This window comes from Gavialis gangeticus, unplaced genomic scaffold (genome assembly GCF_001723915.1).
Source record: "Gavialis gangeticus isolate Ggan-Ray unplaced genomic scaffold, GavGan_comp1, whole genome shotgun sequence".
NCBI lineage: Eukaryota > Metazoa > Chordata > Crocodylia > Gavialidae > Gavialis > Gavialis gangeticus.
The window spans coordinates 213,927,023-213,936,680 of record NW_017729032.1 but is presented as its reverse complement, the minus strand read 5'-3'; positions in this window follow the sequence as shown (position 1 = coordinate 213,936,680).

Below are 9,658 nucleotides of genomic sequence, written 5' to 3'. Positions count from 1 at the left end.
CAGGTCCCTTCCAACCCTAGAAACTATGAAACTATAACAGAAGGAAATAGCATGTGTTCAAATTGAATATAAACACAATTAATGACTGGGGGGAGAGTGTTTTCTCTTTCAGTGACTGTGTAGCAATTGCTGAAACATAATGCAACATGATGGGAAGAAGTTGATATTAGAGCTCAGGAAAGAGGAAAGTGCTTTTCAAGGGATAAAAGGCGGAGTAAATATATTTTAACATTAGGTTTTATTACACTGGAAATTATCACCTTATTTTGGATTTTGCCACTTCAAGCCATGTGAAAGTTTAATTCCACTACTGTATTTACTGTGAGTAGAAACAGACAAATCAATGTGTTGAGCAGCTGTTTTGATCATTTTCAAAAGTTTGTCTAAAAAGGGGGAAGTGTGGTCCCTTTCTTGAAATTTCTAAAATTTGCTAATGGTAAAAAATGGGAGAAGTGATAAAGTTACTGCATTCATCAGTCATCCACCCCAAAACATTTGCAACTGATTATATATTTTAGGAATTGGCCTACAGTCATGAGGTTCCTTGTAAGCAACTTGCTGGTATGTGCCAAATAGAGGAAAACTAGGAGGTACTTCTGAGACATGCTCAGAAAAAATACATTATTATAACAAAAACAAAAAGATATGGATAGTAGTAGTTGAATTGGTTTAGACTAGTAATAAGGGCACCGCAAGATTAAAATCCTAAAAATGCCATAAAAATATCTTGTATGTACCGTTTTCTACTTTTACTGTCTACTAGTTGCTGTTGTGTCTCTTCCTGTTCTTGTTGGAATATTTATCATGAGAATGAGGTGCCAGAATCTGAAAGTCTATCCTAGGAGAGAAAATAGTGAGTCAGTGTATGTTGCCAAAGCCACCACAAATGGTGGTCTTTAAAGCCCTCCCTTTTCTTCTTCCTCTGTGACTCATGTCTGGTATGGTGAAGTCTTTAAGAGGCTCATTGCCCTGCACTGTGAATGTCTTTCATCACCCCCTCTTTCTGCTCTTGCTTTCTTTCCAAAATGCACGATTTCCTTCCAGAGCCTATATCCTTGGCACTTCTTTTGCTGACAGGACCAAATCCAAATCAATTCTGTAGAAGTCAAGATTCCACTTAAGTCCTGTTTAGACACCTAAGCCACAAAAATCAATATAAATTGACTCTGATTGGCAGTCTGAAAACTACTTAAGTGCCTAGAACAGTGGTTTTCAACCTTTTTTTCATCTGCAGACCCTTAAAAAATTTAGAATGGAGGTACGGACCCCTCTGCATTGTAAGTGTGGGTATTCACATGTTTTTGATTGATCATAATTATTTTTTGCAGACCCCTTAGAGATGTAGTATGTTGACCCCCCGGGGGTCTGCAAACCACAGGTTGAAAACCACTGGCCTAGGATACCCCCCTTTTGGCCTTAAGAACCAAGACTTGGGCAACTATGCATGCTCAGAAGTGACAGGACCAGGCACCTTACTGCTTAACTCCCATCTGTGCTCTGCAATCCCTATTAGCATGGGAGATGCCTAAAAAGAAACTGGGACACAGCACAGTTCTTTAGGTTGTCCCCTTCTATTATTATAATATCCATGTACATATGTGGCTAAGTCTCAGAATAATTTAAGCCAATTTTTAAAACTTGAGGCTTTAAACTGCACTTTCCTTAGACTAGACTTTTTAAATGTATTACTAGCATCTGATAGCTAGACTATGTATTAGCCAGATGTTGTTTGTAACTCGTGGCAATTTTCATGACTTTCTTGTTGTTTGTTTCTCTTTTGAGTTATGGTGGTTTCTGTTGCACTAAATACTCCTACCGCTTTAAAAGACTCTCCACTATCCTCATCATTATACATCAATCTGGGACGTAATCAAAAGTCTACTAACTTTAGAGGAGTCTTTCCATTGGCTACTTTGGAATTGGGATTGTGGTCCCTAGTTGGCAAGAAAAGGAAATGCTGTCAGTCCACAGACACTAGGAGCTGCGTTATTTCTTTGCTGTAGGAAACCAAGCAGAAGGTGACTGATTGTGGCAGGAGTCCCAGCAAGGGTTATTCCCAGGGCTTCCTGTCTATGCTGCCAGAGTGCCACCAGCTTTTACAGAGGGTTCATTGTGTGTCCCTCCCCACACCCATATCTTGCCAGCTAGGGTAGTTGAGAGTGAACAGAGTGATGACCCTACCTGCACTTCAGCGGTGGCAATCCAGGCCCACAGAGCCTGGAGCATGGCACTGCCCTGCTTTTTTCTGCCAAATCGAATTACAAGCACTATGTGCATTTCATGGCACCTCAAAAGGCTTTGAGGCTCCACAAACCACACGTTCCCATTCGTGGGGGCACAGGTGTTGAGTTCATCCCATTATACGCTGAGGCCCCTAGCAGATGTTCAGTTAAACGCACAGTGGGATCCAATTCACAATCCCGATAATTGTGTCTCCTTCTGTGCTACACATGCATGGCAGGAGGTACAGTGGTGGGATTGTGGATCAGATCCCAATTGTGCCATAGTGCTGGTGCAGCAGGAGTCTGGGGTGATGAGGCTGGGAGCGGCAGTCAGCTGATTGGGGCTTTCAGCCTCGGGAGCACATTGGAATCAAGGGCTCCAGTGTCCCCCCAAGGCTGGGAGCCCTGATCTGCTGATCCACCTGGCCACACATTCAGTCTGTGGCTGGTTCCCACCGTGCCTTAAAGTTATTACACAAAATATGTATAATAACTTAGTGGCATATCCCGTTTTACTGCGCCATTCATTGCATGAACGTGTGGCCAGGTTACTAAGATGTGATTAACTGGTTAATCGTATTTTAAGTCTCATGTCTGCCAGGGATGTGAGCTTCAAAGCAGCTTGCTGCATGGGCTCTTCCGGCCTTAAATCTAAGGCTGTTCATGGCCTTTTTCTTTTCTTTTTAAGCCAATGATGCCTTTTGTGAGAGTAAGGGATTGCCACGGTGTAAATGCACACATTTTTCCTTTCTCTCACTGCTGCATGACAATGAAAAGAATCACAGAATCAGTCACTAAATCTGGCACTCTTGAGAACAAGGGGAACTGTTTTATTCCATAAAGCTGTTTTCTCTCTCCTTCCCAGAACTGCTTCTGTCTGGAATGCTCCCAGCCCCATCCTGCCTGGCTTGTTGCTGTAGATTTCAATAAATAGTGGTATGTCTTCACACCCACAGTAGTGCTGCATCCTGTCTTTTTTGCTGCCTGCTTAAGTTCAGTGATGGGCATTTGTCATTTTGGATAGCTTGGCTGCATGTGGGTCTGGCCTTCTTACTGTACAAAATATGTTGAGTCGATCTCATCCAATTAAAGGAGAAAAAAAGCAATACTTTAAAGTTATGACATGACATGCTTATTGCCTTGGCTTAGGATGGCAAATTCCATGAATATCAACATTCAATTTTACTGCATTAATCAGGGTTTCCTATTACTACAATATCAAAAACCACCTGGTAATCATTGATAGTTTCTCTGATGTAAATGAAAACATTTTTGTCAGCTATATTTTTTTTCTGTTGGATTTATTAAAAAGAATCAATATAGGGGGAAGAAATATAACCTAACAACCTTTTCCATAGGAAGAATATAATAATTCCTATCTGGTTTAACAGTAATCTAAGCAGAAGGGGAAATAAAGGTTTATCCTCTTCATCTTGCTTGATGTTGTTTAAAGAAAATATTTTTTCCTGGCCCTGTTTTACCTTCAAAATATCAGGAATGTCCAAGTTTCCTGTCTGTCTTTGGTCTCTTTGGATGACCCAGAAACACTGAGTAAGGATTATAAGTCAAGGGAAGAGGGGTTTTCAGGGGGGTTTTCTTTTCTTTTTTAAATGTTGTTCCAGCCTTTTATCTGGAATTTGAGTTCAATAAATATTAACAAACTAAAGATGTTAAAATGAAATTTGAACTTAGGGGATTTGGGTTATCAGTAAGGGAACTGTGTAATAAAAGCCATTTACTGTTAATTTTCCTCTTTTTAATTAGAACTTTCCTCTTGTTTTGTTTTGCCAATAAAATATAAAGCCTATCACCCGATCACTGTCAGTGGTCTAAAGAAGTTGCCACTTCATAATTGCATAGTAACACGTGTCAAAGAAAGTGCTTATTTAAACTCGGATTTCTTGTGGATGGATATACAATACCCTAGTAGGCATTTTCTATATCAATGTCAGAGGCAAGTACAAGGGACTGAGTAGGCAACTCAACCAGGCCAGCTGGGACTGGAAAATACCTTCTGTGTCTCCTATTCTACTCCCAAACTCAGTGCAGGCTTATTCTTAATAGGAACTTTTTGTCAACATTTTTTACAATCATTGCAGTACTTTCATGCTTTCTGTTAGGAAATCACACTATTCTTTTTTGACTTTTAAGTGCAGTTCTTAGCTTATAATCAGGCTCCCCTTTTTTTAAAGAAAACTTCAGGTAACAACTGTGGGAGGGGGTTTTCTGTACTACTTAATCTTGGGTTTTTTTACTCATTTTGCTCAATTTCAAAACTGTCAACTACAGCGATAGCAAAATTAAGTTCTTTGCTGATTCTCTCCTCAAAGCTACTATTGGAAAGTACCTTGCGGTACTTCTATATATGCTACACTTATTATAGGTAGCTGCATAGTAAGACCTCAGTCACGCAAGCTGTCAGTCCACACTGCGTTCTACCATACTAAATTTGTATTTAAAAGTAATATGAGCAGGCTGCTATTGGAAGATATAGTGCAAAGAATAAATCTGGCAATATCATTATTTATTTAAAATTAGCGCTGTATGAATAAAAACACGCATCCTATTGCAAGCCCTCATCAGATTTCTGTCTTAAGAGACAAGACTCTTGTGAAATTTCTAACCCCCACCCCAAGTCAACTAAAACTAGGCTTTTGGTTCATGTGTACCAGCAAGTACTAGCGAAGCTCTGGATGAGGCAGACCAAAACCTTCACAAGAAGAGATTCATGAAACTCAGGCCAGTTGATCCAGATACATTTATAAAACCCCTGGGGAGGAAAAATACATTTTGGCTGAGTCTGGAATGAAAGCGTGGTTCATCATTTTAACTTGAACATGAGGTGGATGATGTTATGAATTGTCGTAAGAAGAGCTGTATGGAATCATCTGTTATTGCTAACCATAGTTAGTGTTTAAAACAAAAGCATGCTTTGGGTAGACAGCTGTTCAGTTCTGCTATGTAAATGTTGTTTATGATGTGGGGGTGCCTGTGTATTGGTTTGAATAGTATAACTTTTGCTTATCAATGTATTTCTCTTGCAAACTGCAGGAAAACAAATATTGTCATACCTGATAAGACCAATAGTTCATCTTATATAGTATCCTGTCTCCAAGAATAGCTAATGCTAGATATGTTAGAGAAAGGTGCAGGAAAACAGTAATGGGCAGTTATGAAATAAAATGAATATAGATTAGGTGGAAGTTAGCTTGGAGCCCAACCCTGCTTAGTAACAGAAATCAGCAGAGATGCACCTACAACCAATTTGCCAGCTAACTTCTGTGGTAGGTGGTCACTTCCAGATTTACTGTATGCATTCTGTAGGGTATTTTTCTTGCACTGGAGCTTATAGGTATTGAAAATGAAGAACAGGATTTGGAAAATAAGGCTATCAGTCTGACTAACATGATTACAAAAATCTTACCGTATTAGCAGCATTCTTGTTTTACTTACACTCTACTTAACTGAATTAGTGACTTTTATTTTTCACACAAGATACTATCACAATTTAAGTAGTTAATTTACTATGAAATCCTTATTATCACGTTGTCATAGGAGTTTGGTGATTTTTTTTTTTTTTTAAATAACAGGAGTTGCCTTTACACCAGGGAACTTTTTTAATTTAAACATGGTCTTAAGAGACCTGAGACTCTGGGGATTAATGAAGTACCCCCAAATCATAAAGCAAATCGCAGCATATCAAATCATTTTTCCTTTGAGACTAGTGCCAAACATCTTCTGTGGTGTTCCAGTGAAACATGACACTTCCCAGGCCAATGGCTAGTAAAGTTAGCAAAAAAAAGGGGGGGGGTCTATGTGACCAAACTCTTATTTTGAGAACCTAGCTGGAATTTCAGCCTCTCTGCACAAGTCCTTGCCATTACAATTTATTAGAAGTTTTATGTAGTAGGTTTTATTGAATGATTTAGCTAGTCTCGACTTGATCCTTTCCAAATGTGTTCAACAGTATTCTGCTACATGCTAAAGTGTTTTTACATTCTCACTTTCATGTAACAAAATCTCCAAAATCAAGATAAAGTTACTCAAATGTTGTATATACTATTTTACTTTCAGAATAAATTTGAAAAGCCATGTATAGTCTGGCTTGCATTGCCCTTTCTAGTAGATTTAGAATTATAAATTAAGGTGTCTTACATGCAACAGCATTGCAAGCCGGAAGACATATGTCTGCCATCAGAACGAAGAGGGGTATTGGAACCACCAAGCTGACTAAGAACTATTAAGCTCTTGGGAGTGTGAAGGTTAGGATAAAAGGAAATGGAGAATATTAAAGATGCAGGAACTACATTTTCCAGAGCATATCTTGATCCCATTGTGTATTGATCTGTAGTCCTGGATTTAATCAAATATAATACCTCATCTTCAGCATAAAAAAGTAGGGAAGGATAGCCTCCACTGCCTGCTCAACAAAAAAACAGGGAGTTGCTTTCTTTTAAAAGTAAAGAATGCTTTGTATGATTTCTTTCACATTTCTGTAATATGTGTGTTTACAAACTCTTCCATTTAAGTTTAATGCACATATTTTACTATGTAAACAGTAAGTATTTGGAAAAGAGCAGTATTTTTTAAAAATTACAATAATTCTCCCAGGCATACAGTTTCAATTAGGAGCTATGGAATCCCTTCTGGGACCCATGTTGATCTTCAGAAGGAGCCAACACCAGATTAATGGATGTTAAAGAATGCTGCTTCAGAATATGGGAATTGGGTGATTTATGGATATTCACAAATTCTGAATCATTTACCTGCAGTTCACTCCTAAATCACGGCAAGGTTACAACCAAGTTTAAATATATTTTCAGGCTTTTTTATTTATTTTTGTTGTGCTTTTTATATTATGGTCCTTTTAAGAACCTCAAACACTTGCATATGTAATGGTGTTCACATGTGTGTGCACTCTGCACAGCAATTCAATATCATTCACACTTTAAAGCAAATTGCATTTCCAAGAGGGCATTTTCTTCCAGTTAAGCTTTCAGAAAAAATTGAATTCATTCTGTTTTCCCCAGCATCACTCTGATACAGGTAAAATGAACCAAATTCCAAATATTTGATGTTGCAGAATAGAGCAACAGTATATCAAACTTTTATTTATTTATTTTTGCCTGTCATCACTGCAATCCAGTTAATATTATGAAATATGTCTATACATAAATGACAAGATAAGACTTTCAGATAAATACCCAGATATGGAGGGAAAGGGCTGGGGTTCAGATCTGATAATAAGCATCTGCTCTTATGAGTTGGACTGAGTCTAGAGAGGAAGTCAATTGTTCGGTTTCAGTTTAAATATGCCTAAGGAGCTGTTGTCATAAGATTTTTAGCCTCACGTGGTAGAATCCTAGTGTTAAAAAATTCTTACAGCTTCTTCTGTCTTCTAAAATTCGCTTTTAATTAAGAATGTACCCCTAAACTGAACCTCAAATCATACCCTAAATCTGAATTGCAATCTAGAAGCAATCTCTCTAATCTGAGGAGAAGCCACAGCACAGTCCTTTAGCATCTTGGAGTGCTTTGCTTCCAGCTGTCTTCCCCAGGGAGATAGGGTGTTGCTCACTGGACTCTACTGCTCCAGCTGAGCAGGGGATAGAACATTCCCCCTTCACAATCCAGCACTGTGCTGCGGGGAGACACAGGCTGACTGAGCAGTCTGGGTCAGCCAATCAAGTCTGCCATGTGCATTGCTTCCATGTGTCTGCAGGCAGACTGAGGGAGTCTACAGAGCATGCCAAGATATGTGCATTGGGGCCCCTAGATGCATAGCATCAGCACTCCAAGCTCTCTTCAAGGTTTCAGTATTCAAATGTCTGTTAAGGTATCTCTGAGTAAGTTTTTTCTACCAGGAAAACAAACCTGAAAACATTTTCCCAAATTATTTGAGCATCTGTACACAGAATGTTTCTAACTAGTTGAGCATAATTGCAGATAATATTGTGACTAAGAATTGGAAATCTATACACATTCTTGAATGGTAATAGTTTTGAGGTGTGGTTTTTTTTTTTTTAATCATTATTATTTTTAATCACAAGTCACTTCTTTTTCATTATGCCATGGTTCTGATACTGCTCTGAATAACATAAGGAAAGATTTTTCAAAAGAAGAGCTATCAGCTTACACACCTAAGAAACTGCCATTTGTATCACTGAAAGTTTTCTGGTATCAGTGAACTAGTTGTGGCATCACTACTGCTATGCACTTTTCACATTGCAAGATGTGGCTTTCCAATAAGTGTATTTCCAAATTGCAGGCTTATTTTAATAAGACTGGGTGGATTCTTTCAGTGGCTGCTAATGAGAAACAAAAGCTGCCATCTCCAGGTAATGTGTTCAAATATGAGTTGCGTAAGCCATAGTCACTAAAATATTGTCATCTGATGGTGAGCTTGTGGCCTACTGTAACATAAAGTGATCTGAAGGGTTCTATCATATTCCTAGCCCACAGCTGTTCACATCCTAAAAATCCACCATCCGAACACACAGCAAGCGGCAGCCTTGTTGAGTTTCAACAGGATGGCTAAGGATGGAATGATAGGAAGACTGACCTCCCTCCTGTAACTGGACCCTCCTCAACAGAGGCATAGTAGTCGGGTAGTGTGTGGAAGACTAGCCTGCTTCCATCTGTGGTGTTACTTTTCCATGCTGAAGAGAGTAGTTCAGTCTCCATCACTGACACCCTTTGCAAATTCTGCAGTCACTCTATTATTTGTTATCAGCTGTTGCTCTCTCTATTGCATCCAGCACCTTAAAGAACAAGAGAAAGCATCAGCCCTGCCACAAGGAAAAGTAAATCTAAAAGTGTGAAAATAGGAGGGGTTAGGCGGAGGAATAAAATGCACAAGTGGAGACTGGCCTGATAATATTACTTTAGTAATGTACTTTGTTTGAGCTGAATACACTGAGAAGAGAGTGGGGAAAGGGAGGCTAGCATATGAAATATGTAGACTATCTTTGATTGACCCTTAATCAGCCAATTTCTTGTACATGTCATGGCTGAAGCAGCTCTTCCAGAGGGCTCAGTATCTGAGAGGTCAGTGACCTTGCAAGCTATTATCATTATATGCGTTGCAGTGGTGTGGTAACAAACTCTGGTAAGGTGCATACCAAATGGGGCATCAAAGCATGTGCTGGCACTGACAGAATCAAGGGGATGGGAGTAATGCACTTGGAGATAAGGGTCAGAGCTATGCAGGGCCTTGACGGGGGAAAGGACAAAGTTTGGGTACAGATTGGGTTAAGACTGGGTGCAGTAAAGAAAAAGGTACCATTGGATGGACTCAGAGCTGTGGAGTGAGGTGGTCAGCTCAGCGGGCCAGGAATAGTGATGTCTAAAATAATAAAAATGGAAAGGAGAAGGAAATACAAGGCATAATCCCTACAGAGCCTGCTCTTTGTCCCATTGACAGTGTGGATCAAGAG